The sequence below is a fragment of the Echinops telfairi genome, unplaced genomic scaffold (assembly GCF_000313985.2).
Source record: "Echinops telfairi isolate 266 unplaced genomic scaffold, ASM31398v2 ScPeMD7_3533;HRSCAF=4204_0, whole genome shotgun sequence".
In the NCBI taxonomy this organism is placed as follows: Eukaryota; Metazoa; Chordata; class Mammalia; order Afrosoricida; family Tenrecidae; genus Echinops; species Echinops telfairi.
In genome coordinates, this window is record NW_022107431.1 from 80,105,547 (window position 1) to 80,116,864 (window position 11,318).

The following is an 11,318-nucleotide window of genomic DNA, read 5'->3' on the forward strand; positions in this document are numbered from 1 at the left end:
TAAGTGCCCCCCCCACCCACCCACCCACCCAAGCTTCTATAGCCTGCTTGCTATTTGCTGGTCAGTTCTCCACCTGCCAGCCCTGTGTAACTGCTTATAACTGCTTCTACTTGCTGGCTCACAGAAAACCCTGTGAATCATTCCCCTTCCTTATACAGAACGGTCCGATGGGGAGAGTGTGGGCTCAGTCTCCGGATAAGCCTCCACTGAGCTTGTGAACACAAAACAGCCCTTCCTTTTGTTATAACCCGTGTGGCATTGTCAGCTGCTTCTGAGAGACTCTGCTAACAAGAGAATGGGTACTGTAAGACACCAGCTGTCTCTCTTTAAATTATATTGCCGTGTAAAAACTAACTCTAGCAGTCAAGTTCACACTGATTCCTATTCCTCTCTCCTGATGCTGCACATGGAATTCATCCAAATATGTTGTTGATCTTCAGGTTCAAAATATTTTCAAACTCATTTCATCATTGTCATCTTCCTACACCGAGTAGTTATTCTCTTTTATACTATTAATTTCATACTCTAAACTCGGGGGTGGGGTGCAGCCAGCTATGGGCTGTAGAAAGGCAGCAAAATCAATACTAGCTTAAGTCACATGCCTCATCAAAGATGAAGCCGTTCAAGCTATCATGTTCAAAACAAGAACCAAAAAACAAGCTCACTTCCATCCAGTCAACTTGACTCAGAGAGACCCTATCGGGCAGGGTAGAACTGTCCCATGAGCTTCCAAGACTATATGGAATTCATTATGGTAAAAAGAAATATGCTGAGTGACTGGTAGTTTTGAACTGCTGACCTTGCAGTTCTTGGCCCACTGCATATCCACTAAGCCACCAGGGTTATCACTATAGGGGTGGGTTAATTACGTGTTTGACAAAAAAAGCAGGTTAAATTTTAAGATGATAATTTTGAACTGCAAATAATGTTATAAATATTAAAAAGGTTTTTCACCGAAAAACGTTCCCAACCTCTGCTTTAAACTCTGTGCTAAAAAGGTTCCTAATTGCTTTAGTTAATCGCATTTGCCCTTATTTTATAATTTTGATTATTTTTAATTTAGTGTTTTTTGGGAAGTGCTGTTAATACATTTGGCATGTTTTTGTTGCTCTTAGGTATGCTCAGTGAGTTCCGGCCCATAGGGACCTATACACAACGGAACAGAACAGGGACCTCTCCATGCCATCCTCCCACTTATTCCTGTACTTGAGCCCATTGATTCAGCCATTGTGTCAGTACATCTTGTCAAAGGCCTTCCTCTTTTTCACTGCCCCTCTCATTTACCCACTTTGATGTCCCTTTCTAAGGGACTGGCCTCTCCTGACAACATGTCCAAAGTACAGGAGATGAAGGCTCACCATCCTCACCTCAATGAAAATTCCGCCATGACAGATTTATCCATTTTTCCATTTATCCATTCTTTTGGCATCCATGGCATTATCAATATTTCGATATTTTCATTACCATAATTCAAACCTATTGATTCGCTTTTTAATTCAATTTCCAACTCACACATGCATTTGAAAGAATTAAAGGTACCATGGCTTGGGTTAGGCACACCTTAGTCGTCAAAGTAAACTCTGCCTTTCAAAAGCCTGCAGAGTTTGGGCAACACATCTACCCAGTGTAACTTGTCATGATCTCTTTACTGCTGCCTTCATGAGCATTGATTGTAGGTTCAAGTAAGAATAAATCCTTGACCATATCAATCTTTTCTCCATTTAGCATGCTATTCCCTACTGGCCCAGTTGTGAGGATTTGAGTCTTTCATTGAATTGGAATCCATATTGAGATTACAATCCTTGATCTTCTTCTGTAAATGCTTCAAGTCTTCCTCACTGTCAGCAAATAAAGTTGTGTTCTCTGCATACCTCCAATCCTGATGTATCCTTCTAAAATGAGAGCTTCTCTTATTGACTACAAATTGATAAGTGGGGTGAGAAGATACAACCGTGGTGTACATCTTTCTTGATACTAAATCATGCATTATTACCTTGTTTCATTTACACAAATGCCTCTTGATCAATATACCAATTCCACCTGAGCTCTGTGAAATGTTCTGAAATTCACTGTTCTCAAGTGTAACCATGCTTTGTTATGCACTGCACAATCAAATGCCTTTGCATATTGAATAAAACAGAAAACATCTTTCTGTCATTCTTAATTTCTACCAAGATATATTTAAAGCCAACAATGATATCCCTTGTTCTACATCCTCTTCTGAATCCAGCAAGAGCCTCTGACCCCTCCCTGCAATGTACTGCTACAACAGGTGTTTGATGATCTTCACAAAATTTTACTTACATGAAATGTTAATGATATTGTTCAAAATTTGAACATTCATTTAAATAAGTTTTCTGTTTAATGGGTACAAGTATTGATTTCTTGTAGTCAGTTGACTAAGTAGCTGTCTTCCATGTTTCTTGGTATAGTGCTTCCAGTGCTTCACCAGTTTATTAAAACTTTTCAGCTGGCCTTCTTTCAGTTCTTGGAGACTTGCTTTTGACCAATGAATGCTTACATGCAGCTTGACCTTCTTCCTTCAGTACCATTCGTTCTTGCTCATATGCTACTTCCTGAAATGTTGCTAAGATCTATTTAGTACAGTGACTCTACATACGTTCCATTTGGTGTGGATTCTTCCTCTATTGTGCAATATTTTGCCATGGAATTTGTCAATATTGTACCTGGAATCTTGTGTTTTTCTTGACTTCTTTCAGTTTGAGATTTTCTGAATGTATTCTTTTTACTTTTCTAACTCTAGGTATTTGCACATTTCACTATATTTTACCTTTTCTTTTCCACCTGTTCTCTTGAATTTTCTGTTTATCATTTTGACTTCATCATTTATTCCATTTGTCTTAGCTACTGTACCAAAGAAAATTAGTTGATGTTCCAACATTTCAGGAGGTTGCAAATGCTCAAGAACCAAGTCCTGCAAGAGGAAGTTCAAGATGCACTAAATTCATTAGCCATAAACAAGGCCCTGATAATTGATAGAATACCAATGAAATGTTCAAACAGGCTGACCAAGCACTGGAAGCACTCACTCAATGATGCTAGGACATTTGGAAGACAGCTACTTGCTGACTGGCTGGAAGATATCCATATTTGTACCCATTCCAAAGAAAGGGGACCCAATAGAATGTTCAAACAATAGAATACTATCATTGATATCACATGGAATTAAAATTTTGATGGTCATCCAACAAGAGGTGCAGCAGTACATTGACAGGGAGCTACCAGGGTTCAGGCAGAATTAAAAAGAAAACATGGGACAAAGGATATGATTGCTGAGATCTGATGCATTGACTAGAGAAACAAATCTAGAGATACTCATTTATAAGAGAGAGCTTTATATCAAAGAGTAATTTTATATTAAGAAATCATCCCAGCACAGCCCAGGTCAAGTTTACAAGTCCATTATTAGCCCATAAATCCACTACTGATCCATAAATTCCTCTTCAGACTCTTATAGCCACTTGCAATGATGCCCAATGCAGGAAGATCACAGGCCGGTAGGTGAAAAGTCTTGTGGATCCAATGGCGGTGGAAGCATCTCCAGGTCACTGGTTGCTATCAGTATGACTCCATGTGGCTTGTCAACAATATTGTGAAGCAGAGAGAGAGTGTGTCCCACCTCCAGGAAGAAAGAAGTTTCCAGAATCCTCATGAGTAAACCACGCCCACAATAAGGCATCATTAGACTGGTACCTGATTATAGGCTAGACTCCACCCCTATACTTATTTATCAAGTTGACAGGAAATTATGTAACTATCCAATGTAGCTTGGCAAAAAGTAAAGAATGCCAGACAGATTTTTTTTCTGGTGTTTATTAGACTATGCAAAGGCATTCCACTGTGTGGATCATAACAAACCGGAGAGCCTACAGAACAATGGGATTTCCAGAAAAACGTCACTGTGTTCATGTACAGGGATCAAGAGGAAATTTTACAAACAAAATTAGAGAATATTACATAGTTTAAAAACAAGAAATCTCTGCATCAGGTTGTATCCTCTCCCCATATTTATTCAATTTGTAGAACAACTAATCAGAGAAGCTGCTTGTAAAAAAGAACTCAACGTCAGGATTAGAGAAAGCCTCATTAATAACCTGTGATATGCAGATGATACCATCTTCCTGGCTGAAAGTTAGGAGGACTTGAAGCACTTGCTGAAGAAGAGGAAGGGCCTCAAGGAGATGGCTTGACTCCGTTGCTGCCACAATGGGCGCCAGCACGGGAACCATTGTGAGGCTGGCACGGTCCGTGCATGGCTTTACTCTCTTGTGCCTAGGGTTGTAACGGGTCGTGATGGGCTCCATGCACCCAACACCAACTCTTCAATTAATAACAAGTGTCCTGTCTTTTCTGTTCTTGTCTTTCTCTATTCTCTTTTTAACGACTCTTTTCTCTTTTCATGAATGATGTTCTTGATGTCCTCACACACCTCATCAGGTCATCTGTCATTAGCGCTCAATGTAGCAAATCTGTTCGTCATGTCTGACCAACTCTGAGAAGGCATCTTCTCAGTCACACTTCAAGTGCCTTGCCGCCCAAGGCCCATCCTCTAGTATTCTCTCTGACAATGTTTTGCTTCCATTCATCAGGCCTTTAGTATTTGACAATGTTTCCATCTTCTGCATAAAGTTTTCAGTGGTATTTCCTCCTTATTTATGACCTGTTCTTTGTCTGGAAGGTCTACTGAAACTTGTTCACTTTGAGTGACCCTATTGGCATTTGAAATATTAGTGACGTAGCTTCCAGCATCAAAACAAAGACAAATTGACAAGCAAGTGTTGGAAATTTTGCTTGGATCTCTAATGCTAAAGTAAAGGTATGTTTTCCTAAGGACTGCAGTTTATTGATATATATGGTTTTGTTATATTTTTCTTAACTCATGCTCCACATTAAATTTTTGTTGTGGATTTGACTAAAAATTAATAATTTTTTCTCATTTAAAAGTTTATTCTTCTATTGTATTTTCAGCATATCAACCAATGTTCTTAGTAAATATAAGTGAGGTCATGTTATGTCTATGCTCAAAACTCTCTAAAGGGCCTCAAATTATTGAGTAATACATACAGTTTCTCAGGATGAACCACAGGGACCCATATGGTTGCTTCATTAGCTCTTTGAACTCATCTCCTTTTGCTTCTCTTTCACTCTGTCCCAGCCACACCATCCTCTTGACATAACAGGCATTTCCCTCTCTCAATAGCTTTTATTCCCAATATATTCACGTGGTTTCCCCAAGATCAACACCACCACCCCCTTCAAGCATTCTCAGCTATCTCCTTTTCGGTAAAGCTCTCTTTGTCCAACCTTCTAAAATTACAAATACCCCAATCCTTTCGTTCAGCTCTTCATTCCCCACTTTTATTTTGTTGTGGCTGTTCCTTGCACTTTCTATTATGCTCTATTGGGAACTCAAAGATTCTCAAAAATATTTCTTTAAACTTACCTTAATTGAATGAAAGAAAGAGTTAAGTGAATAAATGATATCATGATACAATTGCTAAAAATTTGGACTTAAACAGATGTCAGTGTGAATTTTGTCCATCACTTAGAATCTTTGAAATTTTTGGTAAAGCATGGCTTTACATTTGTTTCCTCTTAATGATGGTTACAGTACCTTTCCATTGGAATCCTTAAGATGTTTAGGTGATACTACATTGCGATGTCATTGCCATAATTTTCTGAAATTTTGCTGGGTCTTGTATCACCTTGATTGATTGCAGTATGCGGGCCTCTATTGGTCCACGCTCCTGAGATGGCTACACACGAGGTACATTACCAGGATTGACTACGGGCCGCTTGTATGACAGGTGAGAATTCTAACTGAACTAGCGCTAAGACTTCAAGGGCTTACCATGCTTGTGGGTTTACCAAGCTTTCAAACTTTTGGCAGCTTTAGTCTACTTTATGAATTCAATATAAATATACTTAGGCTAAATTTTGTTGATTTGTTATTGTATTCTTTAAGGTACTAAATTAAAGACTAGGTTATTGATATAAAATACACATTTTATTGTTTGTAAAAACTATAAAATACCAAACAACTTTTCCCCAATTCTAAAATATCTGTGGTTTTCCTGTGGATACATATTAAAATAGCAATATCTTTTGTTTTATTGAAGTTTTAGTCTCTGAAATATCCGGCAGATATGTGTTCCTCTCTATAATCCTGGGAAGTTTTCTTTGGGTCAACCTTTCCTATTCTTTGAGCTCACTTTAATAGAATCCCATCACATAAACGTCATGCCCTCTTGCACAGAATATTGTGTTTCTTTAGTCTAGCAGAAATGAAAACACCAGAATCTTTTCAATTCTCCACTTCATTGCAGTCTGACATAAGATTAGAACTTGCTTTATTTGGAAAAGAGATTACAGATTCTTGATACTTATTTAATTTATTATTTTTTTCAAATCAGGTGCAAAGATGGGAGATATGAAAGAAAAACAAAAGGAATTTATTGTTCCAATATACAAACATATAGTTAATATTATCTATAGTCTATAGTGAGACAAATATATTTTCCAATATCATAGAAAAAAATCATGGGTTTTTGAAGTTGCCATAATTTCATAAAGAGCCTGTTTCACAATTGAAAAAACTACTAATCTGCTATTGTCATGAACCAGTTGTTCTGCATTTATTATTAATTATATCAATTTTATATTGCAAATTTTATTTATTTTTTATATTCTCAGTTCTAAACATAAATATTAAAAATTGGTTCATTCTGAATGACCACTAATGCAAAATTAATGAGTTAATTTGAAATATTTTATGCCAGAGAATAAAAGAAAATTAAGAGGTTTTTACAAGAAAACCGTATTTATATTTATCGTGGTGAAATTTTAAAAAAACTCTCACAAATTAGTAAGGTTTTCTTCTTTAGCTTTTTGACATGAGAATACACAGAAGGGACCTTCTCTTTTTCGGTTGCTTGTACTACTAGTAGATTTGAAACTGTCTCCTTGATTTCTCTTTCTTTATTCCATTTTTTTAATTCACAAACCAGATAATCAACATCTTCTCACACTTTAAAAAATTCAGTTGCTATCATTTTCAATGATGCATATTTTTCTTTGCAAAAGTTTCTTTTCTTTTTTCCCAAAACCATTTATCAGTTCTTAGTACAGATATATCATTCCATAGTTCAATCACATCAAGCATATTAGACAACTGCTATTCATCTTCATAAAACAAGATTTTTCAGTTTGTTTTTCACAGATTAGAAGCTTCATTAATTTCTATTTTCAAACCATTTCCTTCTTTAATCTATCTCTATGACATCAGTTTTAAAAAATAATTTATTATTAATTGGGAGTCAATGCACATATCATTCTATAGTTCAATTACATCAAGCAGAATTGTACAAATGCTACCACAGTTTCCCAACATTCTTTTTCTTTCTGGACTCCTTAGCATTGTATCTCTTGTACCCTCCTCTCCCCCTGCCCCACACCACATACACCACTGTACCCTCCACCCTCCAAAAACCTAATTCTACTTGCTGTCCATATAGGTTCATCAATCCAGGGGTTCATATCCTGAAAACCAGAAAAACATATAACACAACTTCAAAAGGGTGACCCCCCCAATGACATAACACCTCTGAGATACATGCTCCCCTCTTTTTTGATAAACTATTTCTGAGTTAGCATTTTATTTTTCATTTAGAAACAGTTATAACTAGTTCAAGTTTTTCAGCATCATAATTCTAGGGTAAGAAATTAAGTGTGGGGATTACAATAATTAAGATATAGAATGCTTTTCAGTTAAAGAAAAACACAGAATAAAGGCACAGCTGTCAGAAAGTTTTGACACATGAAGGGCATCCCTGATTGATTTGTATTACATGTATCAAAGAGAGCAACGATAAGCATCTTATTGTAGATTAGGAACATACTGTGAAAATCCCTGAAGGCCAGGTTAGGTTTTGTAACACACTATAACATAAAAGTGTTTTCCATGGAAAAATTATGGAAACTATAGGAATAGGTCTGCAAAATATTTTAAAGGAATGGAAAAACAGTGTAGTAAGAATGGAAAATCATGGACTCAGTTTTCTCTTGGAAACAAAGCAAGACAAAACAAAAACACTATATATAGGGACGCTCCAAAAAGTTCATGTAAATTTTTTATGATCTTTTAACTCCAAATTTTCATGAAATTATAGCTCCCTTTTACAAGAGTTTTTCAAATAAACCTATGTCTAAGTTGTCATTGATGACTAATCTATCTCTCTATCTACCTCTTTACTCATGGGCTGCTGATCAACCTACGGTTTTCCTTCATTTTTGATATTGCGCTGAGTCACTGTATTCCTTTCATAATGTGGATTTTTCAAAGCAGAATTTTCACAGGTAGTTTAAGGACAGGTGGGAACATTCCAGGCCCCAAGTGCTCAGATTAGAACTGATAACATTTTCTCTTCTACTCTATTCCATTGGATGAAAAAAAATTATATGGCACACCCATCATTAATTATGCAAGAATTATATTCCAAGCTCAGTTAACTCTGCATTAATATAGTGCAGAAGAGAAGAAGAGTGGAGACAAATAATAGGTAACTGAGCTCAGTTTGTTAATGTTCGAACAAAATTCTGAATTATTAAATTTATAATTATCAAATTTATGAGATAATATTTGACAAATGCTAGAACCTGCATAATATTATTCTCTCCAAAAGAGCTAATCTCCTAATTTTCTATCTTGCACAAAGGTACATTCATAGGTTTGCCATAGACACAAGCCAAATAAAACAAAACCTTCAAGTACAGATTGTGATACATATATTTTAAAATTTATATAAAATTCTTAGCAAACTCACTGCCAGCAATTGGACTCACGGTGACCCTATTGCCAGCAGTAGACTTACCCTGTTGCATTCAGGGACTGTAATCTCTATGGGAGGAGAAAGCCTCATCGTTCTTCTGCAGAATGAGGGAAGGGTTTAAACTGCTTACTTGTGACTAGCAGTCCCATGCTAACCCAAGGCATAACCCACTGCACCACCCGGGTATCTCAGAAATTTTACACTTAGCAAATTGCAGTTCTTGCATTTATATTTCAGTCTTTAGTCTTATTATTATTATCATTTTAATCATGTGAACATGTAACTACAAGCAAACTCTGAAGTTATCCCTTATATCAATGGCTTGATGAGTAAACACATTTTTAAATACCATTTTTTAATTTTAATTTTTGATTTCTGATATATCCTTGTGCCAGTCTATCTCCATGAGGATCTTTTCCCCTCCAGTGACTGGCTTATCCTGATTACATGACCAAAGTACATGAGGCCAAGTTTTGCATCCTCATTTGTAAGGAGCACCACGGAGGCGCATCTTCCAAGGCAGACCTGTTCCTTCTGCTTGCTGTATATAGTCCATTGTGTCCTCAGTAGGCTTTGCCAAGGCCCGGACTCTTCCGTCTGCATTATTTATCGCAGTGTTTTTGCAAAGTATGAGGTGATTGAAAAGACAAGGACTTCTGTCAGGTGGACAGACAGACCTCAGTCCTCAGTGTGCCCTTTCTTTTTCAATTATTAACACTTTAAAGAAGTCTTCGGCAGTAGATTTCCCCAGTGCAGTATGGCATTCTATTTATTGATTGCTACTGCTGTGGGCTTTGATTGCTGATCTGAATAAAATGTCGACCTTGACAGCTTCCACTTTTCCCCTTATTGGTTCATTCATAAGGTTTTGTTTTCCGTCTGTTGATGTTCCTTCCAAAAGGAGAGCTGTCGTTTTCAATCTTCCTTGTTAAGTGCTTCAGTTTGCCTCTATCTTCAGCAACGATACTTGTTTGTTTTACATATCACAGATTATTAATGACTCTCACTCCAATCCTATCATATAGTCCAGCTTCCCAGATTCTTTGGTCAGTATAGAGATTGAATAAGTATGGTGACAAGATACGGAGCTGATGTAAACCTTTTCTTACTTTGAGCCAAGCAACACTCCCTTGTTCTGTTCAAATGACTGCATCATTTTCCATGTACAGGTTCCACATGAGCACAGTTAATGATGTTAGAATTACTATTATTCACAGTTTTATGTCTAATTTGTTATGATCCACAAAATTAAACACTTTTGCACAGTCAATGAATCACAGACAAATGGCGTTCTGGTGCGCTCTGCTTTCCTCCAAGGCCCATCTGCTGTCAACAGTGATTCACATCGTGCCATGACCTTTTCTGAATCCTGCTTGAATTTCTGGTAGTTCCCTCTTAAAGTACTACTGAAAAATTTAAAAAGTATCGTCAGCAAATCTTTACAGGCATGTGACATTAATGATATTGTTTGATAATATCCACATTCTATTGCATCACTTAATCCTGAAACGGGCAAAAATATGGGTCTTTTCCAGGCTGTTAGTCAGGTAGTGGTCTTCAATAGTTCTTGACATAGATGAATAAACATTTCCAGTGCTTTGCCCATTTCCTGAAGCATTTTAATGTGTATTCTGTTAATTTCTGGGCATTTCGTTTCCCTGCTAATGACTTCGGTGCAACTTGGATTTATGACTTCAGTATCATTGGTTATTGATTATATGCTCCCTGCGTTTCTTCCACCTTCTGCAGCTTTCTGCGTCCTTCAAAATACTGCCCCAAGAACTTTGCCATAGTGCCACTCGGCGCATGAGTTTTTCTTCAGTTCTTCTGTTAGCGTTCTCCAGGTCGTCACATCTTTCTTGAAAACAGTGCACTTGTAGCAGTCTAGGGGACTTTCACGACTCTCCCCAGCAGTACAGCTCAGACATATCTCCAATGTTGTTTGTTCTTGAACTGCCCCCTCTGAGATTTTCTGTTCTATCCCTTTCCTTCATCATTTCATCCATTTGACTGAGTTACCCTATGTTCAAAAGAAGCTTTGCAAATCTTATTTTTACCATATTTTCTGTCTTTTGATTGATCTTTTGCTTTCTTTATGTATGCTGTCCTTGGTAGCATACCATAAGGCTTCTAATCTAAGTCCATTAGTGTACTTTTTGTCAAATCTATTATTGGCATTGTCTCTAAATTCAGGCGTAGTATACTTAAGTTCATATTTGCTCTATGACTTCATTTAAATTTTCTTGAGCTTCAAGCTGAACTTGCATGTTAATAATTAATGATTTGTCCCACTGCAGACCCCTGGTCTACTTCTTACTTATGGCAGTAAGCTTCTTCAAGGTCTCTTTGCACAGTTGTCGTTGACTTGTATTCCAATCCAAGAGGTCCATGTGTATGGTGTTGTTGTTTGGTGCCTTCCAGTCAAGTCCGACTCGTGTGACAAGATGCACACGAGAAGGAACCACTGCC